General features: G+C 38.3%; 1 protein-coding gene across 4 annotated transcripts in view; it reads right to left on the bottom strand.

Annotated features, from left to right (window-relative positions):
* The window catches only part of LOC115764497 (protein goliath), a 40,128-nt gene that overhangs the window by 19,483 nt on the left and 8,464 nt on the right, over positions 1–12,181 (bottom strand). The window lies entirely within an intron of this gene.

Genomic DNA, 12,181 nt, shown 5'->3' with positions numbered 1-12,181 from the left:
CGAATTCGAAATTACCAAACGTAATTTTCTTTAGAGTTTACTCTACAGTAATTAAATAATTATATGCATTTTAGCTATTTGCTTGCTGTTATTAAATGTAAAAATTTAATTGCCTTCAACTTTAATTTAATAGCTTATTTAAAGCTCTTTTGAATTTATTAAAAACTTAAGAGTCTTTAAGAAACTATTCCCATCGGAGCTGCTCAAGTCTAACTTCTTATTAGCTGACAAATACTTTGCGCACAAGTAAACAATATTAGCAAGGCATACTTTCTAAGCAGCTTTAAATTACAGCCAATCGAGTCGGCTTTGCAGCTTTGCCAAATGCTGTGAATATTCCCGCCTGAATACTCATATAAAGTATGAATTGTTTGAGTATTTATGCTGTATTTACGTTGATTAATTAACACTTAACTGATTAATCGCAGAGATTTGCTTGCATTCGCCACACACACACACACACACACACATACACACACTCGCTTGACTTGTGGTCATGTGCTGCAAAAACGTGCCATCAGAAACAACAACCCAGACACACCCCCGCTTATATAGACAGACATTAATATAAATGTTGGTTCGAGAAAAGCGCGTCAAAATGTTTAGCGCTCGGTAATTAGTGAGCAGCGGCGCCCCTTTCGCTCAGACTGACCCCCCACCATCCCTCTTTCAACCATTTTAGAGGTTTGCCATGGCAACAATTTGCCATTCGTTTCGCTGTTTTTAATTTGCGTGCCATGATTCTTAAGCAATATTGATTTTCATAGCACGTAAAGGTGTTTAATCACCGACTGCAACAACCCAGCCTAACCCCTACAACCTACCCACACCCTACAAACCCTACACACACACACACACACACACACTAACACACAGCCTGCCTCATTACATTCTCGCAAACCGTATTTGGTATCCAATTAATAGGAAGCTTTGTTTTTATTTGTCCACATTTCTTTTCATCTATATATCGCTTACATATATGAAATTCCATGCACAATTCACGTATCGCAAATGCGCGTATGCAAAATCGATTCCTGATTCCGGGACTTGCAATTAACTTCATTATTAATTTACTATTTTTTTCTATAGACTTTCCTATGCGGAAAATGTCTGCCTGTCAATCTATAAAGAAATCAGCATTCGCTTTTGTTCTGATTGCATGCATATATGTATATATATATATATATATATATATATATGTATTTATTTATGAATGTATCTTATGTGCAAGGTTAATCAGTATATTTATTGTTTCTAACTATCTGCCCACAGTTCAGTTTTTTGCTGAACTGGTTCGTAGCTTCCTTATTCTCTTAGTTTATGCATCTGTATCTTTTTGTTTGTCATTCGCAAGCACGAATAAGTTGTTAAGAAAGTTAAAAACTTGTCAGAGTTGTTTTATTTATAACGTATACTTGTATTCAAACTTGCTTAAAATCTTGAAATAGTTATTATCAGTTATTATTGATATTTATATTTTAAGCACATTCCCGACTTTAGTTATTATCAGTTATTATTGATATTTATATTTTAAGCACATTCCCGACTTTATCACATTTTGTCCAATTAGTGTCACTTTTTGTTTATTTCGCTTTTCGTAATTATTCTTAATAAGTTCTAATAAGCTGTGCATTATACCCTCAACCCTTTCCCATCTCGCTCAACTACGTAACTGGCTGTCATATCCAATCTAATTTCCATTATCTATTATATTATAATCTGGGTCTGTCGTAACCAAAAGGCGATTGGGGTAGCTTGTGGCATTATCTTTTCATGGGACTTTCACTTTTGCAGTCGAATCGATAAACACAACAAATATCTGTCAAATCCAGGGCAATTGTTGTAAATTACGAGTAGCTAATGCAGTTTATATAGTGCGAGCAGCCGTATGTATGCCAAATAGTCAGTTTATGTTATGGACACGACATTTATTTATCGTGATTAGTCGTTGCTTTGGTTTCAAATGGCCAGCTGGACAGGCCAGTCATTTGACGTATATTACTATCCATTATTCTCGGCTGGAAACATATGTGCCTCTCTGCCATTTACGGTTTTGGTTGCTTGTGTCTAGATGTATTCGCGTGCCATCCAATTGCGTGAATTGTTTTAATTTAGACTCGTCTCGGTGATAATATGCGACATACGCCAAAGCAATGTGCAGTGCGTGATGGGAATGAGAGATTGAATTCGAATTCGGATTGTTCTCAATTAAACTTTAAAAGATTTTATCTGAAAATAATATACTGATTGCCCGGAGAACTAGGCATTGCTTTTTTATGCCAAATATATTAATACCTTTAATAAAGTTTTAAATAAGTTATCCAGAAGAATCTTCCATTGAGTAGTCTGCATAAAGTGTTTGTCCCTGTCCAGTTTTTAGCTACATCTAAGAAAAATATATCCAAAAATAATTATAAGCTGCATCTTTTCTTCGCTTCCTTGAATTCCATTTCAGCTTTACATATCAGACAACGCCTGCAATTAGCTAGTAATTTTCCAGTCGATATTTTTGAATATTTAATGCAATTTGTTTTCAAAAGAAACACAAGCAATCGAAGGTACACATTTCCAAATCCATTTATGTCTGAGTGCTCGCAATTGAATTGAGTGCCGTGTTTCTGGAAATTCTGTTAAAATGTTTGGATTTCATCTATGCAGCTCGAGTGGCAGCATTTGATGCGCTCGTGGGAATCTTCTAATGGGGAGGATGCGCTCACTTGCCAGCCACTTAAAGATGCTCTGGAATCGCATGGTTACGAATCGGTTGGGAGCGGTTATTAAACACTTGTTGTGGCGAGGGGCGCAACATTGTCCACAATAAATTTGTTCACACAATCAATACCAATTAACCTCCTTGGCGCGCACTTAATTATAACGCGCATCGAGCCAAAGAGCAAATAAAATAAATATTTTCTTAAGCTCGGCGAGACGGGAGATAAAAACATCCTGGCTGGAGGCTCCAATCAGACCCAGACCTAGCCCCACTCCCCCCAGTGCCTCTTCTCTCACTCTCTCCACGGGCGTCGCGCCTACGTATGCTGCTCATTTTCCACTCTAACACGCAGCTGCGTTGGAAAAACAATGAGAAAAATTAAAGAAAACACAACAGTTCAGGGGCCGCAACTATGTGCGGACTGCATTGGTTGGGGAGGTCCCTACCATGGTCGCAGCCCCAGCCTCGCTCCCTGCTCCAGTCTCTGCCCCACCTCTCCGTTCCGGCATTTGTCGCTTTAATTAACGCAGCGTCGCGGAGTTCGTCCGATTGCTATCGGGAGCTGACAACGAGAATGACTCACAATCCGCCAGCAAATGTTGTTGTTGTTGTTGTTGTTGTTGTTTTAGTTTTACATGCAAATGCGCCTCCTGCAGCGCTAGGAGCCCGAAATCCAAGTCCGTTGGTGGTTGCTCATTCAACGCCGTAGCCTGTGACGCACTCTGTGGGCGTTTTTATATCTTTTCCTTTGAGTTTCATTTTCGGAACGTGACTCATTTATCTAGGCGGACAGGCTAAACCCTGTCATTTTTATGCAATTTTCCACCAACAGCAAGGGTCAAAGGGCTTTAGCTGAGTTAACAGACTTGTAAAGTCGAAGCGAGCTCGTAGCTTACAAATTGACCTATCTGCTTTATGGTTTTGTTGAATACCTGATTTGGATACATATTAAACTTAGGCACATATACTTTAGAGTATACCAAACGACAACTATTTATGTTTGTAGTTTACAGATGACCATAAAAGTCAGACACTCTCTCTGTCTCTAATTCCCTACCCCTTTTGTCAATCGAATTTCCGATTTACTCAGTTTCACGCTTAAGGCTTCAATTAAATCATTTATTGAGCTGTAAGCAAATCACCTTTGACTGCGATCTAATAAAATATTCGAGAGCCTGGACGGACTTGTCCCAAGAGCTGTTCAAATATTTAATATTTGCATAGTTTTGTTTGATTTCAGCTTGGGGTATCACCTTGCAATAAATAATACAATTGACTCATAAAATTGATTGAGTTCATTTCTGATCTGTCTGACAGGCAGGCTGCCTGGCTGGCAGTCCTGGGTCTGTGTTTGGGTTTTCGTTTGGCCCTGGCTTCGGTTAACGTGTCACTGGCCAATTCCCAATGCCAAGAGCTTGGCCAGACAATATTTGCTATACTTTTATCAGACACTGTGTGTATTTGTGTGTGAAAAAGTAAATATGATGCTTATCAGAGGCTGCACAGACAACTGTTTGGCTAGCTAAATAATCTGACTGAATGACAACAACAACAACGACAACATAAACAACAGCCACAACGGCAACAACAAATACAAACATTAATCATTAATATGCGAAAATGCATTCAACAATTTATTTGATCTGCAGAACGCGCCATTCACGCTGTTTGCGTTTAATTAAAGCCATTAAATCGCTTTTTAATTGCATAAGCACTTTCCCAATTGATTAAGGATCAGCGTTAAGTTTAATTTAACATACTTATTGTAAAAACTGTAAAATTTTTACGAGGGCTTAAATTATATTAAGTTAGCAAAGCTACCAAGTCAGCAGACATTATGAATAAAATTTAGTATACATAGCTTATTGGATTATAACTTCAAATGGTTAAAAAGGTAAGTTAAATTGTTTAGTAGTTGGAATTAAAAATGAATGGAGTTCCCTTTGTTACCAAAGCTAGCTAGTCAGCAATCAACATGAACACAATTTAGAATATTAAACATATTTGGTTGCCATGCAATATGGTTAAGAAATTAAACTATTCGGCATTTGTTAAGTTCGATTTGCTAGCAGTCAGCTGCCATTTGAAATGCTCATGTTATGTGAATGCATCGCATAAAGCTTATTTAATATATTTATAATTAGTTAAGTATCAACTCTCTATCAACTTTTATAATTATACCACATGAAGCCTGGCGCTTCGTCACTTGTGAACCAAAAACAAAACGTTTCACATCAAAGTCAGTTCTTATGGCCTCTCAACTGACATCAAAAACAAACGCCAAGCAATTAAATCAGCCCACAAAAATCCCAGACGTAGAGCAACAACATTGCAAAATTTTTACGATTATTTCTTGAGCAGCGTTTTTAATGCCCTTACTGAAAGTCTGGGTGAGCCAGCGCGCGGGGGCGCAGCAGAGCAGTAAATATGGTATGAGAAACGACTGCTCTATATGGGGATAATATAGACATGAAATGAATGTCTCCATTTCTTATGGAATATTAAGCTGAAGTTCGTAAAATACAGCTAGATCTTAAAGAGTATACAGTTTTTGATAGAGTAAAGCAATCAATTTATATCTTTTTAATTTTCCAGCTAGACAAAGAGAGATTGATAGAGGGGCAGCATGAGGGGGGAGTCTGCAAGAATGATACCCAACGATTTTCGCATTGTCGCTTAAATTAATTAAAACCTCCAGCGGCAAGTGATAGCACTTCATCAGATACGCATGCTTGCACTTGGAGAAAATATCAAGAAGCTTTACAAAATCAAAATCAAAAGCTAAGGAAATCAAAATCTAGCCCGAAATAACTTAATTAAAAAAAGGCCTCAAGGCCTCATGTAAATTTACAATTATTTCACGGTTTGAACTAGAATAAGACTTTATAGCTGCGGTTTTCTTCGAGTGTTTAAACTTTGGGTATTTACTAATTGAAACCAAAGAAAACTTCATAGCAGCTGCGCTCAGGCAATTGGCAACTGGTTTCAGCCAACTTCTACTGAGTTCTTGGTGTGGGGGCAATGGACAAATAAGCTACCGAAAATGTGAGAAGCACATGCTGCTCCATTGTCATGGTCATGGGCACACGCACGCACTTGTAGATACTTTTCAAGGCAGATACAAGCTTACAGATACAATTCCGTTGACGAATTGCCTGACATGCGTTGCTAATTTGTCTGGCGCGAATGTCTCGCCGCATGTATCGTCTATATTCACAGTGGCTGTGAGTTTATATGTTCAGATATAAAGGAGGGTGGCTGGGGTGGATTCGCTTTATAGCCATGGCTGGCTGGGTTGTTAGCACGACGGAGACGAAGGCGTTTGAACTTTTTACGGTTTCGCATTTTCATTTCGTTGTTTGCGTCTAAAGTTCATTGTTAAATGACTCTTCCCAGTTTCGTGTGTGTGTGTTGTGCGAGTGTTGTGTGTTGCTACATTCATTTGCTTTGCTTGTTGTTGCATATGCCACTGGCTGCGGAAAGTGTTCGATTTGATCTCAGCACTTGTTAGTTTTTACGGTTGCACCCAGCACTCCTCCACACAAACTACTTAGTTAAGTTTTGCAAACAAAGCTGCATAAAAATCGATTTGTCATGCGATTTGGCATGCCTTCGGGGGCAGCTTGGAAGCACCACATATGACTGACATTTCACAATGTTAACATCAGATTGTCAATAACAAGTGGTGAATGTGGTTTTATTCACAATAGTCAATAGAATAGACATTAGATAAGTTTGCAGCTGGTTAAAGCAGATGTTAATTGATTTTGCTTAATTATGAATTGCAATCATTTATAATTTAACTTTGCTCAAGTCAAGAGTTTCTCCACAAATTAAATAATAATTTTTCCTGTGCAGGCGAAATTTTTACCTTACTGAAAACATTACCTTACCTTAAGGCTTTCCTTTGGTCACAAATGGGCCATATATAACCTTGTAGTTCCTCAAGGTCTTCAAAATATATCGTGCACACCGAATATAACACTTCTTGTTGTAATCTAATAAATATGCAACAAAGGTCCACCTCCGACATCAACCTTTGCAACCTTTGCATCATAAATCAAATGGAAATCATTAGAAGAATAGCTTTAAGAGCTACTTTTTGGACTAATCTGATGTCATGGGGGGCAACACAATGTGCATGGCCGGGGCCAGAGGAAACCAGTTTTCACAGTTCAGTGCGAGTTCCGAGTTCAAGCAAGGGCAACAATTAAAAACAAATTAGCGATTTCGAAAAAATGTAAAAAGCTGATTACAAATCATATTATAAAGATGTCTAGTCACACTCTGTGTTTAGACAGTTGAATAAACCCCAACGCCGTGTCAAAGAATTGAAATATAAAGTGTATATTTATTTGTTGTGCAACAAGTTGCCTACCCACTCGTTTACAAAGCTTTAAAACTTAATCAGCAACATATAGGTGAAGACGCTCGAATAGAAGATGCCCTATATTTGTCAACATTTGCTACGAGCTGCACATTGTGGAATTTTTATTCTATAATAACTTCTGTGTTTATTAAGCGATCATAATGAAATTGTTCAGACTTGAAGATCGTATTCGAATGTTATTCGACACTAGAGTTCTTTAAGTATCTGAGATCGACGCATGCGACGAAAATGTCTCCATCTGTCTGTTACACACATTTTCACTAGGCACATATACACCGTTTTCTTACTCATTTTCAATAGGTATGAAAATAATAAACGCTTGATGATTTAATGTATTAAACAATTAATATTCGTTAAGCAATTTTATTAGAATGAACCGGTCACGGCTTGATTTTTGTTTTGCTTTAGCAAAACTTGCACACCCGCCCACCCTCTAAGACCCCAACAAGACTCGTATGCCACGCGCTATACGATAATTATGCATAACAGTATCTACCCGTATTATTCAATAAACCAGAACCTGACGATGACGTCGGGGAAATATTTTTGATTGCCGGCTTGCCAGGCGATGCCACGAGGAAGTGCCTCGTAGCTCTCCTTCTCTTTCTATCTGCCTCCCTCTCTTTGCTAGCTGGTCAGCTGGCTTAAAGATGCCGGCTCTGGGTCCGGGTCGATCATGTGCAGCTTGTCTTACGCCTTTCACCGGCAACATCTTGACGTCAGCGACATGTGTTTGGCAAACACGAACCAAATCGAACTGGACAATCAGCTAAGGCAGCTAATGTAGTCAGATCTATTTTGTTTGTTTGAGAGTTAATGTACGTATGAAATGCAGCAGAAGGAAGTAAAAACAGTCAGTATGAAGTTGTAAATGAGATTAAGAATTAAAAACAGCACAATAAATCAATTGATCTATATACAGGAAATATATAGAGCATGATTTGTGCCCAACTAGTTGAAGTACTCCTGAAACGCTCAAGGTTTCGGACCACATTTGGAATTGTTTTTATATATACAGTAAACAATCGAATACGAATTTTTTTGTAATCTATCAAATGAAAGAATAAATTCCACAGAAAGTATGCCAAAAAGATAACATATGCGAATACTAGACATGTTGATCAACTTCTTTATTGGCAGCATTTAAACCCACTTTGAGACTAATGAACTGTGGATTTAAGCCTTCTAACTTCACACTTTCCAACTCATGCTATAATAATATTTACTCAGTTGTTGCTGCCTTTTATCTATTCGAGTATAGTATATTTTTTTATTCTATTGTTTTTATCATGTATGCCTGGAAATCAGCTTGACTTCATGACTTGATGCATAGCAATTGGAGAAAAAGTGCTGATTCGAAGTTATGATCGTACCTTCTGTTTACCGTTTCTATGTTTAGCCCCATAAAGATCTGTAAGATTTGGATTTCTTTTGGTTTTCGCTGCACGTCTTTGACCCGACAACATTTGTTGGCGATTTATATCTAAATATTATGCTATTACCAGGCCAGGTACTTAACTATCCAACTATCCAGCGAAATCGAATAGCAAATCACCAACGCGATTTCGCTGGTAATTCGCCTTGCCCCATCCTCCTCATCTCTTACACTCTCACTCTCTCTCCTTCTCTGTGAAGTAGGTTTCCAACTGTCACTGCCGAATGACACGAAACTGGGCAGTTGAGCAGCTCAAGCTTATGATGATATTAATGATGATGATGATGATGATGATGATGGCTCATAACGAGCTGGCCAGGTGGGCGGCTAGTATATCTATATCTATGGCAATGTGTGCCAGGTGAAACACTTATTGGCAGTTAACGGTTAAACAAATCGTTTGCCATTACAATTACATACACGAATCTCATTTAACGGTTCAGCGAAAAGCCCAAATTGGTGTCAAATGCAAATTTTCAGGTTTATTTTAAGGGCGACAAGAAAACAAATATAAACAAATACACATTGATGAAGATTTTGCAAATGACTCACTTTTCTTTGCAAAGACGCCCACTACAGACTACGTGTGTGCGCGCGTGTGTGTGTAAAGTGTAAATTATGTTAATTGGAAAGCAATTTATGGCATACATCGAGTAATTACGCAGCGGCAACGACTCATTAAGTAACAGTTAAATCCACACGCGGCAAATGAAAGTGAAATTGCGTCAAGTGGAGAAAAGAATCGAAACGAATCGCATCGAATCGAAATCGAATAGCATCGAGTAGCATCGAATCGATCAACTGCCGCAGAGGCGGGGAGTAGTGAAAGTGCCAGCCCACTTGTACAAATCAATTAAGTTAGCCAGAGTTTGAGCTCAGCATTTTAATTGAAATACACCTACGCCAACAAGAGCTCAGCGTGCAAATCAAATTCGAAATGATTTATATAAGTGAAGTGGGGACAAATCCCCCAAAATCAACCGCAATGTGCCGCCATTTTGTGTGCAGCAGCTCCTTCAAGTGGAAGTGGAAGTGGCTGTGGGAATGGAAATGCAAGTGGAAATGGAAATGGCAGCCAATTGCAGTGACCGAAAATGTCAAATCGATTGTTTATGGCTTTTTTAGTGTGCACATGTCATAAGCGTGGTATATAGAGGTGGCACTCCAGCCCTCCCAGACCAACACTTGCCCCCTTGAATCACGCCCCAGGCTGGCCTACAGTCCATAGTTCAGCACCACGTAGTAATCCCCCCGCTCAATTGCACGTGTTGTATTTGTTATTGACTCGATTTATGTGACTTTTTTTATATTTTCTATTTGAACGTTTCATTCACGATCTATCGTAAAACACGTAATGTTTGTTTGTTTATAGATATCGAGTTCTTATTAGATTTTCAGCAAATATTGGCAATGGGTAATTGGAAGCTAAGCAACTCGTGATGTTGACTGTTTGCACATTTAAAACTGAAAATGCGTTTTAATATTGGGAATTAGCCAATATAATACTGTCTAGCTAACTAAATGTTTGACTGATTGATGACTAACTACTTTCAAATCTGAGATTGCGTTTCAATATTGGAAAAAAGCCCGTTTAGTCTGATGACCAATTGATTTGAAATTAGTTTCAAGATTGGAAATTAAACCATGGAAATAAGTAATAATTGTAGATACATGCGTTTATCCTGACTGACTGATTGATGTCAGACTGATTGACGACTTTTTTTTCGACAATTACTTATATCGAACTGGAAATGCATTTCAAGACTGGAAACAGAGCCATAAAAACGAAATAAAATATATATATATGTTATTCTTAAGCCCGACTGACTGATTGATTGACTAGCTAACAGACTGACTGATTGATGACTTACACCTATTAAATCTGAGAATGTGTTTCAAGCTGGGAAAAAAACCATGAAACAAGTAATTTCGACATATTTAACCGTTTGACTGACAGCCTGATTGACTGATTGATTGATTCGCTGACTGACTGACTACTTCTAGTAAATCTAAGAAATTGTTTCAAGATTGGAAATTAAACTTGCTTGTGGGTATTACATATTCTTACGAGTTATTTGTGCAACTGTTTTAATAATTCAAAAGTTTAAAATTCATTGAAGCTTATAGCTCCTGACCCCACTGACGTCAGTTTAGGCGAGTACTGATCTAACCCAATCGTTTTGGGCCCGACTCGAGCATATAAAACGCAGTTTTTATATTATATGCATGTGTAAACATTCGTCATTTGACATGGAAATGCATTTATCCGACAAGTCTCGACCTAGGGCCAGGCACACGCACATGAAAAGCCAAGCGACAGGGCGATTAATGTAATTGAGTATATATACTCGGTTAAATGTGTGTGTGATGTAATGCGAATTGCTGCAGGCACGAAACTGCAAACCAAGCTCTGACTGCACAACAGATTTACACCCAGATACACCCACCCACACACGCACACGCACACGCACACACACAACAAGAGTGTGAAAGTATACGTAACTTGGCATATAAAGCCAGTTTCCAGGCAAGACATGGCCCATGCGATAACACAAACATTTCAGGCGATTAAAAATTTAAAGCAGATTTGCCTGACAGACATGTACACGGAGATGCACACAGATGGAGAATCGGAAAGCCGGAGAGCTGCTTTTGAGCTTCTCCAGCTTAGCGACTTGGCATCGCATGCTCAGCGAAGATAATGTAGGGGTTCAGACAAAGAGCCAGAGCTACAAACTAATTGACTTTTGAGGGTGTAGCTACTGTGGGAACGAACGAGCTCTGACTATTGAGAGCAGAGACACATTATATAGAAAACTATTCCTCTTCAATAACTGAGTGCCTATATGACTGATTGATTAATTGGGCATATAATCCTTATGAGAGGAAAGTCACGCTAAAGTGAACTCTTTGGGAATTCCACTCGCTGGACAATTGGGGGAAAATTATTTTAGAATACTTTTTGTTTAGAAAATTTTCAAATATCTTTGTTTTTATTTATTTTCCTTAGTGGAAAGTTGTCAATGGTATCTATATCTCAGCTCAGTTTTCTTCCTGTTTATATACAAGAAATCTTATGTAAATTTCTTAAAGTTTTTTTTTGCCTAAAATTTCTGATTAGTTTTAATACTTAATTAAAATACAAGCCCGAAAGCTGCGTATTAATAAATTATAATATTAATATTAAATATTTTGAAAATTAAAGTATACAAAAAAAAAATATCCATAATTATTTTCAAATTTTAACTCACATCAAATGCTATGTGACCCACTGTACAATGACTAACTGGCTGTGTAACAGACTCGGACGCCAACTGCTGCCGTGCTAGAAACATTATGTTGCACAGACTAAACATCAGGTATAATATACATGCAACTATAACCCTCTCTCTCTCTCCCTCTCCCTCTCTCTCTCTCGTTCTCTCTCTCTCTCTCTTTGTATCACTCTGCCCCCTTTCTCTCTAGCTGCTGTGAAAAACTGTTAAATGTTTTTAAATGTGAGAAAATAAAAGTGGAAAACTTGCTGCACTGGCTACCAGCTACTGCATGTTCATAGTTGGACCCGCCGGCACAATTATCACCTATCCGTCCTGCCCAACCCCCTCTCTCCCAGTCTCTGTCTCAGTTTGGTTGGGTTTTGGGT

This window comes from Drosophila novamexicana, unplaced genomic scaffold, assembly GCF_003285875.2.
Source record: "Drosophila novamexicana strain 15010-1031.04,08,12 unplaced genomic scaffold, DnovRS2.1 tig00000858-arrow-arrow-pilon, whole genome shotgun sequence".
Classification (NCBI taxonomy): Eukaryota; Metazoa; Arthropoda; class Insecta; order Diptera; family Drosophilidae; genus Drosophila; species Drosophila novamexicana.
This window is presented reverse-complemented; position numbering and strand designations above follow the sequence as displayed.